At 40.5% G+C, this 16,354-nt stretch overlaps 1 protein-coding gene across 2 annotated transcripts in view; it reads right to left on the reverse strand.

Annotated features, from left to right (window-relative positions):
* The window catches only part of sash1 (SAM and SH3 domain containing 1), a 713,255-nt gene that overhangs the window by 686,639 nt on the left and 10,262 nt on the right, over window positions 1-16,354 (reverse strand). The gene's annotated exons all lie outside the window — the stretch shown is intronic.

Genomic DNA, 16,354 nt, shown 5'->3' on the forward strand with positions numbered 1-16,354 from the left:
ATTCATAGTTTGAGCTACAACGGTTTTGTTCCTTTTTCTTGAAGATGCCTAAAACCTTCTTGAGAGCAGCAAGGTCTCAATGTAAGCCTATGTCTTGTTCTGGATTCAGTTTCAAATTGTTTTTCCTCCAAGCATTTAAAGGACATACATTAAAGCTAAGGCTGTTTTTGAAGACATGAAGAATTATATTTGGTGTATCAGCAGACTGATAGCATCCTGACTCATGTCTCCGGATGGTATCTCATATCTCACAGATGATCTCTCCAGAGACTAGTAACTTTTCTGGACTCATTCACTAGACTGGAACTTATGAATTTGTGATGGGCTGGCAAGAAAATTTTCTGTCCTTAAAACTTGGCTGGGAATTAATGAATTTGTATTGCAAACATGATCTGGGAAGCCAGCCCATATCTCAGAACTCAGTCTCTCTGCCTCGATGGAAGACGTGGCTATGATTTCATGCAACTATCTTAATCATAGATATGGAAAATAAACTTCTATGAAGACTAGATTTACTGTGCTTTTTGATACATTAAATTTCACATGAAGAAATATGTCATCTGCTTCAGGCATAGGGAACTAATAAGCTGAAGCAAGGATGACATTCTTCCTTCCTAGCTTAAGATAAGAAGAATATCTAAAAGAAAAAGTTATGCAGTGGCAGCAAATGAACAGGATAATAGCTATGTGGCTTTTATTCTTCTTCTAAGTTCATTCTAAGACCGTATACACTTCTATTTTTGTTTTAACATATTCAATATCCATATTTCTTATATCAAAAGCTAAAATGCAAAGTCTGCAACACAGAGCCATAGCTTTAAAACATGAAATGTTACAAAATTTGTCCATACAAAAAAGTAAAAAGAAAAAGTTGAATTACATTAAATCTCTTTTGTCAGCGGAAATGGCTTAGTTTTGCCCCCAATATGAAATGAGACAATTTCTAGTGGAAATAATTTGAATTCTTTTCGGGGCTTTGTTATATGCAGCTAGTTACAGAGTGATAACAGGTTCTGTTGATATGTATTTTTCCATGCTCTTGTGTGTGCATGTATGTATGTGTGTGACTGTAGGAGAGGCAATCTGGAAGGAAAGATCTTAAGTCAAATCCCGAATCTGTTATTTGCAGATGAAAGGGTAATTAACATTGTCATGCTAACAGTAGCTCAAGCTGAAAAGTATTAACTTTACCTAGAGATACCAGTGCCACAGCATGCTTGTTCCACCGCACCTTGGCCTGGCAGTTGGGGAAAGGGAGCTCCTACATCTAGTGAAACTGCCACCCACACCTCTAGAGAAAACTAGAGAATTCTGTCCTAATAATTTTAAATTAAAAATGGGATCAGGTCATGGGGTCATGTCAACCCTCCCAGGTCCAGTGGGAGACATATGTGACTCCTGGATCTGGAGGAAGAGTTTCACACCTACAGTGATCAGAAATATTACACTTAATCACATTTAATTTTGTTGATCCAAAGACATACTTCTTTGGATTTGTCTGTGACTACGCAGTTATGAAGAGGTAATTCTACCACCGGTGAACCCTAAAATCTGCTCTGGAGTACTGGGAATCTTCTGGAGTAGGTTTCCATATGGCATGGTGGACTGAACATGTGGGAGAAGAAACAATTCTCAGCAATAGTGCAACACCTGGTTCAGTTCTTTGCCTAACACTATATCATCATCATCATCATCATCATCAGACATGTTTTCCTTATACACCTTACACAAGTGCTTTGGATTTCAACTCCCAGAAGCCCCAGCCAGCTTGTCCAATGATCAGGAATTCTGGGAGCTGAAATCCAAAATACCCAGAGGACCAAAGTCTCAGAAACTACTTTTGAAATTCCTTGACCATTTCAACAATCAATTTTTGACCAAAACCAACCCAGAATAGGCTACATGGAATATATAATGAAAGGTCCACGAGTTATGTTTTCAAAACAGTAAATTAAAAGCAAAGCTGTCATTTCAGGGGCCTCTCTCAAGTGCAAAGTAAAGTCAAATGATAATACTCAAATACGTTCAACACATGTTTCCCAAATGTATGAAATGCATGGTAGCATTATTGTACTCAAATCCATTTATGACTAAATAATAAACCTTCCTGAAGTGGAACTCCTCTTAGGTATCATAATTTTGTAAAAAGACAGTAATGCTTTAGGCAAGACTATATGTGAATAAATGAAATGCTGTTAATATAACAAATTGCAACCTCTTGCATCAACAGCAACTTCATATTTTATATTAAGATACATTTAAAATCATTGAGGTATTCTCTCTCTCTCCTTCTCTATTCTCTCTCTCTCTCCTTTTCCTAGAAAGCAACTGGAATAGCAGGAAATACATCACTGGCAAGTATAATTATTATCCATGCTGCTACTTCACCTTCAGATAATTTGCTCTCATGAAAGTAAAGTTATTCCCTGAAGACTTTATTATGTGCTTTGACACATATGCAAGCACCAGTTTGACCTTGGAAACTTAAGTATGTTGCAAAGTGTCATATTCAGCCTACCTAGAGCCCTTCTTTTTAATAGGGGAGAGCTGTATTCTGATGTGGTGAAAAGTTGGATTACTGTAAAAATTTGTAGACAGTACAGAAAGTAATTTATTTCAACTTTTCTCCTTTTTCTCTTTTATTCCCCAGAAACAGATCTTTCAATTTTATGACTATTTTAAAAACAGTTATTTGAAACCATCATTTTTTAATGTTCCTCTTTGATCTTGCCAAGAAAGTGCCACATTTGCTTATCTGAACTGGTGAAGGGGAAGAGGGAGAAAAACCTACTGAGAATATTTTCTAAAGGACCATATTTTAAAACTCATGCATGCATTTATTTTTGTTTCATAATCGGGTTATGGATAATCAGGTTCATTCCAAGTTGAAATGGATTATCCCGTAGCGTCATTTGGATGCCGCAGGCTAATTCATTTCTTATTTCACATTATGTCATTGTGTAGATGGGGCCATTGTCTCAACTTCAGAGGAAGGTAAAGGCAACCTAATACTGAACAAATCTTGCCAAAAAAAACAAAAAAACAGAAAAACAAAAAAAGCTTTCCTTAGGGTTCATATGTAAAATAACTTGAAGACACACAACCGTATACTGTTTCACCTATCATAGAATCATAGAATAGTAGAGTTGGAAGAGACCATCCAGTCCAACCCCCTGCCAAGAATCAGGAAATCGCATTCAAAGCACCTCCGACAGATGGCCACCCAGCCTCTGCTTAAAAGCCTCCAAAGAAGGAGCCTCCACCACAGTCTGGGGGAAAGAGTTCCACTGCTGAACAGCTCTCACAGTGAGGAAGTTTTTCCTGATGTTCAGGTGAAATCTCCTTTCCTGTAGTTTGAAGCCGTTGTTCCACGTCCTAGTCTGCAGGGCAGCAGAAAACAAGCTTGCTCCCTCCTCCCTATGACTTCCCCTCATGTATTTGTACATGGCTATCATGTCTCCCCTCAGCCTTCTCTTCTGTTATCACAGGATAACAGAGTTGGAAAAGACCACATGGACTATTTCAAACAGTGTTTCTCAACCTGTGGGTCCCCAGACCTTTGACTTACAACTCCCAGAAATCCCAGCCAGTTTACCAGCTGTTAGGATTCCTAGGATTGTAGGCCAAAACACCTGGGGACCCATAGGTTGGGAACCACTGATCTAGTCCAACCCCTTGCTATGCAGGAAAAGCACAAAGAACCCCATATTTAAAATCTTATTTAAAAATCCATTGATAAACTCAAGTTAGAAATGGACAGTCTATCCAGATAAAACATAAATGAATAACAATTAAATTGTGCAATACCAAACATGATGAAGTTGAACACTGCCTTTGAGTGAACATGTAAATAGATTTGGCCCTTAGATTTTACTTCAAAATTGTTACTCCCCTTTGACATCATAGCAAAAATTATGTCAATTAGGAACTGTATATTTAAGATGCAAAATAGAATAAAATTCAGAATAATTGTCTCCACACACTGATGCCAAGAAATAAGGCAGAGTGAGGAAGACAAACAATCAGGTGACATGTATCAGTGATGTGTGTAAGCTTAATATCAGAAAAATTCTGAAAGAGAAAATAGAAACTGAAGAGGCTCCAGTAAAACCAACATTGCTAAAAATGGGAAAAATATGCTTATAAGCTAAAACCTGATATGTTTCATCCTCCAGGTATTTTAGGCGTGTTAAGATTTTCCTCCAAAGTGTAAAGCATGTTCTGCAGAAATTTCTGATGAAGATAGCACCAGCCAATAACATAATAACCACCAGTGCCAATAAACATGTACTGACATTCTTTTAATCATTTTGGAGCGCAGATAAACAAAATTTATTACGGTCTCTCCTTTAACCTCCCAAAGATGTCAAAACATCTATTAGACTAACAAACATCATTTTCATTATCTCGAGTTGTTTCTTCTCTTTCTGTTTAGGAATAGGGATGACATGAGTCAAGTTATTGAAGACATTATAGTCAGAACTGGCTGATTTTAGGCAGAGGGAAGCAATTTTGTTTGTCATGTTTAGTTATTGTTACTGTTGTATTTGGGGGTTTTTTACTGCAGGAGATATGGAAAGAGGTTTCTGAGAATTTTTGTCTCATGTCCCAAAGTAGCCTGGTTGGCTGTAGGTATCAGTCACCTTGGCCTGAGTTAAGCAGGAAGATGGTGCTATTTACTGCTCAACCTCAAGTTAGTCTTGAGGTAGTCCTGTGTGGCTGAATCAGTTGGCTGAGCTGCACGAGTCATGATTAAGAAATGAAGGTGAAATGAATGAGATATTTCTCAAAATAAATTATTCAGCAATACTTTAGTATAATCTTGCTATTCAGCGTATACAGTGTTCATACACACCTAGAAGATGATGGTGTGAAATCATTTGTCAAAGTTATTAATATTAGCACCTCTAACTATCAGAGTAATATTACATGACCATTGGTTCATATACTTTTGTTGTTGTTTATTCGTTCAGTCGCTTCCGACTCTTCATGACCTCATACATCAGCCTACGTCAGAGCTCCCTGTCGGCCGTCACCACCCCCAGGTCCTTCAAGGTCAAGCCAGTTAGTTCAGGGATACCATCCATCCATCTTGCCCTTGGTCGGCCCCTCTTCCTTTTTCCTTCCAGTTTCCCCAGCATCATTATCTTCTCCAAGCTTTCCTGACTTCTCATTATGTGGCCATTTATTATTGTTCAAATCTATTTTGTTTTTCTATTCTGAGATCAGATCATTTCCATTGTAATAAATGTTATTAAATAGTTTTGGATATGGTTGGAAAACATGGTTAGGAAGTCTGCAGTTCTCCCTATATTTGTAAAGAAGAAGGGGAAAATCAGCAAAACTCCTATACTATTGAGAGGAACCTTGATTCCTTCAGCATTTATCAAAAATTGCTTATGAATTCTAATTTTTATTCAATTTTACACACTTTTTAATCTTTTTAGCAGTCAGTATAGTTTTGAGGATATAGTGCTTGAGTTTAATTTGAAGAAACCAGAACCGTTTAGTTAGCTATCTCACCTACCATACAAGCTTGATGGGAGGACAATAAGGTTTGTTATTATCCATAATTTTCACTAACCACAAAAAATAAAAAAAAACACATCCCTGTGAATGTGGGTGTCTGTTATATTCCTACATATAACAGGTTCTGCATTATGAACTAAACTCGCATATTTCTTTGTGACGTTATAACATTGTTCATTCTTCAACTTTCCAAGTGTGGCAACCTTATCCTTTAGGTTCAAGACTGGTAACTTGCAAAACACCCAGGAAACAAAGTAAGTCATAGTCCTGGAATGATTTACTTGAAGTCAAACTACATGATGTATAATACAAGAGCCTGTTGTTGTTGAAATTGTTGTTATTTCCAGTTTTCCCCAAAAAATTGGGATTCAAATTTGCTCATAGTGGCTTTTTATTGTTTTGGTTTTTTGTGTGTGTAAGTAACCCTATATACTCATGTATACATCAAGAAAGTTTAACCCAAAAACTTAACCCAAAAAACCTAGGTCAACTTATCCACGGATCAATGTATGTACTGTACTTTAACTCTTATTTTTAAATAGAGCCATTCCCTTCTTTGAGTAAAGTGGCAAAAGAACCTAAAAGAAACACCAACCTCCTCTACTCTGTCTACTACGCATGATGTCAATTCTCTATTTGGATTGGAATATGGTGGCAGTGATTGTCTGGGGTGGCTGACACTTGAGACAACACTGGTGCTTTCTTCTCTCTGCAGAACAATCCCCAACTTATCTGGGAGGGGGGGGGCATATCAAAATCCATAATTTTGGTGCCAAAACCAACTATTAACCTATATACAAGGTCAATTTATACGTGAATACATACGGTAGTTTGTTGATCAGTCAATAACTCCTTCCTATATGTTACGATATTGGTTCTGATCTTCCCTTTTTCTCCTGTTAAATTTTTTTTAAGATGTGCTAAATATATTGACATATATAACATGATGTTAAACAAACAAATTGCCACATACTACTAGGTTCATGCATTTGAATCGCAATATGAAAGACTGATAAACCACATAATATGCAGTCCATTACTTGAATACATCATGTCCATGTTTTGATCCACGAATACAAGCAACAATTCTATTTTTGACTTCTGGATATACAGAAGAGGCAATGTACAAAATGTCTGTTTTATTATAACAGATAGCCCACAAAGTCAAGCTGATATATCGGAGAGACAGTTTTTTTTACATCATTTGCCAAAAAGTGTCACTAATGTTCTACTACTGTACTGGCAGAATGTGGGATCTGAGAAAGTTTTACACATCCAGCACATTCTGGTGCAAATTATGTCTTAAAATAGCATGCCTGTGCTAAAGATAGCACTGCCATTATGTTTTAACGAATAGGAATCTCGACAGAGAGAATATACAATCCCATACAATTTGTCAAGAGAAGTACATCAATGTGTGATACTGTATTGTTGCAGTCAGAAAGACTGACCCAGATATGCAATGTTAAAAATAGCTGCCTAATTTAAACTGACCAAGCAGGGGACATTTCAGATTTGAGGTTCATTCTTTATTCTCTATCCTCATTTTCACTAAGCACTCTAGGCAATATGGCAGCACTTGGCGAAATCCTATTTTTGGTTATGATATTCCTTACTCTGCTTCACACAAATGTGGCTTGCATATTTTAAGAAGGCTATATGTACCATAGATTAAAATTTTTCAGTGCCTAGAGAAATGTAACATAATGAGGTTTTTTAAGAAACTCAATTTAAAAGCAAAGTAAAGTTGTAAACTAAGCATTACCAGCTGTCCCAAATACAATCAGAGTTTCAACGATAAAGTGTTGAATACTTTGAACACTTGAACATCTCTGTCACATTCCAATGCTGGGAGAAAAAGCAAAAGAGGAGTGGGAAATCTATAAACAAGATCAATTCCTTTGAAAATAAAAATAGTAGGTTCTTCACAAACTTAAACAACAGTCTCTTTCATAAGTGAAAAAGAGGGAAACTTTGGACCCATAGCTTTTGTTCTTCTTCTTGTTGGGTGCCTTTGAGTCATTTCCGACTTATGATAACCTAAGGTGACTATATCATGGGAGTTTTCTTGGGAAGATTTGTTCAGAGAGGAGTTTCCTTTTCCTTCCTCTGAAGGTCACCAGCATTCATGACTGAGTGGAGATACAAACTCTGCTCTCGAGAGTTACACATAGTGTAAGCTCAAACCAGCAAGCCACACTTTGCTCTTCTAAACCTGGTGAGTGATCTGGGAGTTTGATTGAATAAGCAGCCAAGTCTGTGTCTTAATGTGGTAGAAGTAGCTTATGAGAGGTGATGGGCTCATTTACTTTGTCTTTCACAGAGGTGTTGGCGATAGGGTTAGGGCAGGGAGTCAGTAAAGAGGACCAGATAGGGTAAAGGAAAGATAACTAATAAAATAAGATGGAATAGAAAAATGAATAAGCAGAAGATAATTACATGACCATGAGCAATGGTCTGAATGTTTGGCTGGGACGAGTCTAGAGTACTATAGTCAGTAAGTTTTGGACTAACCCTAGAGGTGGCAAAAAGGTCAGAGTCTACATTGTGAGGTCTTGGATGTTGCAGTCACCTCTTGCTGACCTCAGCAGAGATGGTCACACAAACAGGAAGGAGAAAGCTGATATCCCCACTTTATTACTAGTCATATGGATGCATCTGCTGATGTCAGCAACAAGCATTCATAATAGACAGAAACTCAAATGGAGCTCTGCAACCATCTAAGAGTGGTCATGGTGATGACAAGATCTGTCCATCTTTCTATGCACTCCCACTCTCTCATTCACTGACTTCCCCATTTCTTGACTACATTCAACCGCCCTGATTCTCTAGCATTCTTCATGCTCTTTAGATTTTCTTTATCTTCCTCACTCCCATTCCTTCATCTATTTCTTTCTGGATGCATTTACACTGTAGAATTAACTCAGTTTGACACTACTTTAATGGCTATTGCTCAGTGATATGGAATCCTGAGAACTGGTTTTGCCTCAGTGGACAATATGTTGAAATCTAGCAAAAAAACAAACAAACCCTAATTTGCATTACTTTCTACTGTGTTTTTGTTGTGATTATCTGTTAGGTTTTGGTATTGCCATTTATGGGTTATGTTTTTATTTTTGCCTGGTTTTTGTATTGTGTTTTATTTTCTGTTAGGTATTGTCATTTCTATATTATTTATTTATTTATTATTTGCAGTATTTATATGTTGCCCTTCTCACTCTGAAGGGGACTCAGGGTGGATCACAGAACATACATATGCAGCAAACATTCAATGCCGTTTTATACACAACTAGACAGACAATTATACATAGATAAGAGGTATATATGTTGACTTTCCCCATCTTTTTGGCATCTTGGAAGGTGTTGTGCTTGATTCCGGCCACAGGGAGTGCTGTCGCTTCATCTCCCGGCGAAGGAGCTAGTTTGTAACTCCCTCCTTTTGGACTGAATCACCGGCATTCCTTCTGGGTACCCCAGAACACCTCCCCCACCTTTTTATGAGCAGTACCCATTTATCTAATCACATTTTTGTTTTCAAACCACTAGGTGAGTGGAAGCTGGGCTAAAGGCCAGGAGCTCACCCTGACCCAGCTTCGAACTGGCAGCCTTTCGACTGACAAGATTTACTACAGCTGGTGTTTAACCTGCTGTGCTAAAGCTCCCCTCTGGGCAAATATAAAGCATGTGGACAATTTCAACAGAAAATAGGAAACCATGAAAATGAACAAAATCTGATTACCAGTATTAAAAAACAACAGAATCGAGACAAAATTAAAGAACACCACTCAGAAACAGGAACATTCCAGGCAGCTAACAATCAAGTACCAGTTAATATTCCCAGACAAAGGATGTTCCAGGCACAACAGCCAGGCTACCTCTATGCAATGGAGGATTAAAGCTGGTGCTGCTGAATGCCAGATCACTTAATGGGAAATCAACCATTATTAGTGATCTGATATTAGAAGAGCGAGCAGACCTGGCATGTATAACAGAGATCTGGTTGGATCGGCCGGGTGGGGCTAACCTCACTCAGCTCTGTCCTCCAGGTTACTCTGTTCAGCACCAGCCAAGACCTGGAGGGTGGGGAGCCGGGGTTGCAATAATCTATAGGGATTCTATCCCCGTGACCAGATGCCCCTGACAGGGTGGGGTTTAAAAACAATCAGCTCCGCAGCACCCTGATTAATTGGTGACCCTATGACCCTCACCAATTCCTCCTCGGTTAGACTGCTTGCTCGTCCAGAGAAGCAGTACCGACAAAAGACACCTCACAGTCATTTATCAGTTGCAGGCAGTGGTTCAAAGATTTATTCCATATATACAAAGATATTTACAAGTTGCAAAGTCCATCGCTAGAAGCAGATATGCTTCTCTTCTTGCTTGAAAGTGTCCACCTGCGGGTAGGAGATCGGGACAGTATAGGGATATTTGTAGTGTACCGTCCACCCGGCAGCACTACAAACTCCCTGACTGAGCTAGCCAGGGTGATCTCGAGCATGGTGTTGGAGTCTCAGCAGCTTCTTGTGCTGGGAGACCTCAACATACATTCAGAGACCACCCTGTTGGGAGCGGCTCATGTTTTCATGGATACCATGGCAACCATGGGACTGTCCCAAGTGATTTCTGGCCCTACCCACTGTGCTGGGCATACATTGGACTTGGTATTTTGCCAGGGATGGGAGAATGGTGCTGGTGTGGAAGAGCTCTCGTTAGTCCCACTGTCATGTACCGACCACCACTTGGTCAAGTTTAGAATTACTGTGACCCCTAACCTCCGTGGGAGTGGTGGGCCCATTAAGATGGTCTGCCCTAGGAGGCTTATGGATACAAATGGATTCCTGATGGCTCTTGGGGGTGTTCCCGCCTCCTCGGCAGGTGATTCTGTTGATGCTCTGGTCACTCTCTACAGTAGGGAGATGGCCAGGGCAATAGACACGATCGCTCTGGAGCGGACCCTCGCAATAAAGGTTAAGGTAAAGGTTTCCCCTGACGTTAAATCCAGTCATGACCGAATCTGGGGATTGGTGCTATCTCCATTTCTAAGCCGAAGAGCCGGCGTTGTCCATAGACATCTCCAAGGTCATGTGGCCAGCATGACTGCATGGAGCGCCGTTACCTTCCCGTCAGAGCGGTACCTATTAATCTACTCACATTTGCCCCTCACAATGCGCAGAGCTAAACTAGAACCCTGGTTCTCCAGGGAGTTGGCAGCGATGAAGCATGAGATGAGGTGCCTAGAGCACGTGTGGCGAAAGCGGCGGAGCGAATCAAATTTACAACGGGTTAAAGCCCAAAGGAGAGCATACTGCAAAGCGACAGCTGCCGCAAAAAATAACATATTATAGCTCTAAAATTGAGGCAGCCCAAAACCGCCCTGCTGAGCTTTTTAGAACAGTCAGAGGGCTGCTTAATAACACCCCTCAAACTGCGCCCACAGACAACTCAGCAGAGAAATGTGAAGCCTTTTCCCAGTTCTTTTCAAATAAAATTGCTTTGATTTATTCTGAGCTTGATGTCACAGTTGATGCAATCTTCGAAGATGTAACAAGAACACCTGCTTGTCCAATTTTGATGGATTTATTTCAATGTGTGCAACCCCAGGACGTGTACAAGGTTCTTGGAGAAGCAAGAGCCACCACATGCTTCCTAGACCCCTGCCCATCCTGGCTGGTTAAAGAAGCCAGAGGGGGGTTGGTCGAGTGGGTAAGGGTGGTGGTGAATGCCTCCCTCCGGGAAGGCAGACTTCCAGCCAGCCTTAAACAAGCCATAATAAAACCACTATTGAAGAAGCCATCACTTGACCCCACTAACTGGAATAACTTTCGGCCTGTTTCCAATCTTCCCTTTCTGGGCAAAGTCATGGAACGTGTGGTTGCCTCGCAACTCCAGGGATGCTTAGAAGAAACTGATTATCTGGACCCTGCACAGTCTGGCTTCAGACCGGAGCATGGAACTGAGATAGACTTGGTCTCCTTGGTGGATGATCTCCCCAGAGAGTGTCCTGGATCTCTCAGCAGCCCTTAATACCGTAGACCACGGTATCCCTCTGGGTCGCCTTGCTGGAATGGGGCTTGGGTGCACTGTTCTGCAGTGGTTCCAGTCCTTCCTTGAGGACTGTACCCAGAAGGTGTTGATAGGGGACAGCTGTTCGACCCCACAACTGTTGTATTGTGGAGTCCCACAGGGCTCAGTACTGTCCCCTTTGTTGTTTAACATCTACATGAAGCTGCTGGGTGAGATCATCCGGAGTTTTGGAGTTCGGTATCATCTGTACGCAGATGATATCCAACTCTATCATTCCTTTTTTCCAGCATCCAAGGAGGCCGTCCAGACCCTGAACCGGTGCCTGGCTGCTGTGTCGGACTGGATGAGGGTAAACAAATTGAAGTTGAATCCAGACAAGACAGAGGTCCTCCTGATCAGTCGCAAGCTGTGTTGGATAGGGTCACACTCCCTCTAAAGGCAGAGGTTCACAGTTTGGGAGTCTGGAACCCCAGGTTTCGGCGGTGGCCAGGGGGCCTTCACACAACTCAAACTTGTGCGCCAACTGCACCCATACCTTGGGAAGTCTGACTTGGCCACGGTGGTCCACACTCTTGTTACATCTCGTTTGGACTATTGCAACACACTCTACGTGGGGTTGCCTTTGACGACTGTCCAACATTCCGCAGCCAGGTTACTAACTGGATCACCATTCAGGGAGCATACAACTCCTCTGTTGAAGCAGCTCCACTGGCTGCCTGTTATCCAGGCACAATTCAAAGTGCTGGCTTTGGCCTACAAACCCTTAAACGGCTCTGGTCCAACTTACCTCTCAGAACATATTGCCCCCTACGAGCCGTCCCGCAGATTAAGTTCTTCAAGTGAAGCCCTACTCTCGGTCCCGCCACCGTCAAAGGTGCGGTTGGTGGGAACAAGAGACAGGACTTTTTTGGTGGTAGCTCCACGGCCTTGGAACTCCTTGCCAAGGGAGATTAGGGAAGCCCCTCACTCATATCTTTCAGGAAGCAGCTGAAGACCTGGCTGTGGGATCAAGCATTTGGCCCACCCTAAGATATGATCTGACATGACCTGATGGATTAATATTAATTCGAACACAGATTGGCTCTGACTTTGGCTTGAAATTTCCCTTTTGTAATGGTCACATGGTTTTAATTGTTTTAATTTGATTTGGATACCAGCTTTCATTTGTGTTTTATGTTTGGTTTTTCTACATGTTGTATTATATGTGGCATTCTGCCATTATGTAAGACCACTCTGGGCCCCCCTGAGGGAGAAGAGTGGTATATAAATTAAATAAATGCAAATACCCTCACTGACTGAGCAAGGCTACTCCATGCTAATCAAGCTTGCTAATTGCAACATTTACACTTGCTTCAAGTAGACAAGGGTTCTTTCTCCCACCTTGGACACTCCACTTGCCTCACTTCCAATAGAACTCTGAAGATGCAACAACAAATGCAGGTGAAACACCAGGAGAGAATGCTACTGGAACATGGCCAAACGCACAGCAACCCAGTGATTCAAACCATAAAAGCCTTCGACAACAAACTCCCAAATATCTGACAACTGGCCAAAAACATCCAGAGGCCATTATGCTTTCAAAAATTGCTACAGAATAATTTAGAAACACATGAAGCTACAAACAAAACAGAGCAGCTTGTTTCCTATCAAGGCAGGAAAAAAATAGCTAAAATAAACATAATAGCAGGAATGGAGGGGGATGGCAGGTTCTCTCTATGATGAAGCTTCTCAGGTTCTCTAGCATCACAAACCTCAGTCCTTTAAACATATTTGATGAAGAAAGTTGGCAAGACTGCCAAAAATAAAAGTACTCTGCCACAGAATAAGCATTTAATTCTTTTCATGATCCTCCACTATAGGTATTGCCTTCTCAGTGTCCTCATCACTGAAGCAGATAATCACACTCAGTTCTGAAGTGTGACTGTGAGCAGCTTTCAAAGGCTATTGTAGAACCCAGATGTGTCAATCAATATTGTGAAAATTCACTTATAGAAATATAATACAGCATGCAATTATAGTTGCAAAGTGATTTATTTCTTTAGTGTTGTATGCAGTCAGTCCTCTGTATCCATGGATTCTGTATTCAAATATTCAATTATGTATGGCTTGAAAATATTTTAGAAAATTCCAAAATGCAAATCTTGATTTTGCCATTTTATATAAGTAATACCATTTTTACTATGACATCATATATAAGTATATATATTCACTGGAGATACTGGAATCAAATTCCAATGGATACCAAGGGACGTCTGGATATAGTTCTGGCATATGAACCAATAATTGGCTTCAATTTAATGCAAAATCTGCAGATTTCTATATTTTAATAACTCATGAAAGCAATGAGGAAGGAATCAGATTATTTTTTTGAAAGGATCTAGTGGGCCTAGTCATGTTTGTTTATTTATTTATTTTTATTCACAGTATTTATATTCCACCCTTCTCACCCCGAAGGGGGCATCACAATGTACACATACATGGCAAACATCCAATGCCATATGAACATAGAGACAGAGACAGATACAGAGGCCATTTAACATTCTCCAGCTTCCAGCTTCCTGAGGGGATGCTCGATTCCGGCCACAGGGGAAGTAGCTGTGTCATCATCCATTGTGACATCTTGATGGATACTTCCTCATTCCAAACAGCTGCTGGACGATTTTTATGGTGTTGTAAATTAGTTAAATTAGCCTCCCCGCAAATTGGTATCTAAATTCCTATTTGATAGAATCAACTATCTTTCGGTTGCTTAGGTCAACAACGAGCAGGGGCTATTTTTTTTAATGCTCGGGTGCTCACTCCGACATGGGCTGGCCTCAAACTCATGACATCTTGGTCATAGTGATTTATTGCAGCTGGCTACTTAACCAGCTGTGCCACAGCCCGGACTGAGGTCCCATCTCATTATGTATGTATATACAATACAGGTATTCTGAAATCCGAAATCCAAAACACTACTGGTCCCAAGCATTTCAGCCTATATTACTAAGCCAAATTTGTACTCCGGAATGTGCTGCTTTGGAAATGAAAACCTTTTTAAAAAGAGAGATAATAACTTGAATATGTCATCATATTCTTATGTTTATTTGTGGCTTTCTATACAATTTCCAATGTATGATGGAAATTATTATGAACAACGTAGTTAATTCAAGGAAATAAAATATCAAATACTGTATTCACAGCATATAGCTTTACTAACTTTGCCCGGCCACGTGTTGCTGTGGCTTATGGGAATCATTTGTTGGCCAGGTGGAATAGCAGTGAATAGCCTTGCAGTCTCAAAGTCTGGCTGTTTTCTTCTTATGGGAATCCTTGTTTTGTGAGCTGGAATACAATGGAATAGGTTTGCTGCTTGGAAGGCTGGGTACTTGCATTCTAGGGGAATGGTTTTTTGGGCTGCTAGAATTGCAACGAATAGCCTCACTGCTTCAAAGCCTGGCTGCTTGCTACCTAGGGGAATATTTGGTTGGTCAGCTTCAATAGTACAGAGTAGTATCGCTGCTTCAAAGCCTGGCTGCCTTCTACCAATGTCAATCCTTTGTTGGTCTGGTCAAATTGCACTGAATAGCCTTGCAGCTTCAATACCTGGCTGTGTTATAACTATTGGAATCCCTGTTTGGTGAGTTGGAGTAGGACCCTCAATCAAAGAGCCGCTTTGAAGCCTGGTTACTTCCTTTGTAGGGGAATCATTGTTTGGCCAGCTTGAATGGCACTGAATAGTCTTGCAGCTTAAAAGCCTGGCCACTTTCTACATACGGCATCCTTGCTAGGCCAGGTTGGATGGGACAGAATAGTCTCATGGCTTCAAAGCCTAGGGGTTTTTCACTAGGGGAAATCTTGGTTGGCAGGTTGAATAGCACTGAATAGCCTTGCTGCTTGCAAGCCTGGCTGCTTTCTATCTTGCAGAATCCTTGGTTGGCCAGGTTGAATAGCAATTAATAGTCTCAGTGTGGCAGGTATGAATGCTGCAATTAGCCACCTTATTTAGCATTTAATGGCCTTGCAGCTTCAAAGCCTGTCTGCTTCCTGCCTGGGGGAATCCTTTGTTGGGAGGTGTTAGATGGCCCTGATTGTTTCCTTTCTGGGATTCACAATTTCCCTGCTTTCAGAGTGTTGCTCTTTATTTACTCTCCTGGTTTTAGAGATTATATTGTTCTGTATTATTATACCACAGTGATTATTTAATATTATATTTATAATCTTATATTATCTGCTTAGAAGTGGATTATATGAGGCCCCGTCTACACAGCTGTATAGAATCCACACTGAACTGGATTATGTTACAGTGTGAATTCTAGATAATCTAGTTCAAAGGAGATACTGTGGATTATCCTGCCTTGGCATTCTGAGTAATATAGCTGTGTGGAAGAGCCTTGAGTCTACACTGCCATATAATCCAGTTCAAAACAGATAATCTGTATTTTATAGGTTGTGTCGAAGAGGCCTAACTATCTGTGCCCTGAATGCCATCTTAGCTGAGGGAATTGCTAGGACACGAAGGGGGCGGGGCCTAAAGGTGGGGGGGGGGCCTAAAGGCAGCAGAGCATATCTTTCTAACTGGCAGTTAAGGGGAGAAAAGCTCTTCCTCATCCTCTGTAATTTGAACTATTTTTCTAGGGTTTTTTTTATTGAAATACATATTTTGGATGACTATGTCTTTTGTGGCCAAATTTGGTGTGATTTGGTTCAGTGGTTTTGTTGTTTACTCCATAGTAAAACGGATATTACATATATATATATATATATATATGATATTTTTTTTAAAAAATAAATATCAAAAGTCTACTTAACGGTATTTTTA

Source organism: Anolis carolinensis, chromosome 1 (genome assembly GCF_035594765.1).
Source record: "Anolis carolinensis isolate JA03-04 chromosome 1, rAnoCar3.1.pri, whole genome shotgun sequence".
NCBI classification, from domain to species: Eukaryota; Metazoa; Chordata; class Lepidosauria; order Squamata; family Dactyloidae; genus Anolis; species Anolis carolinensis.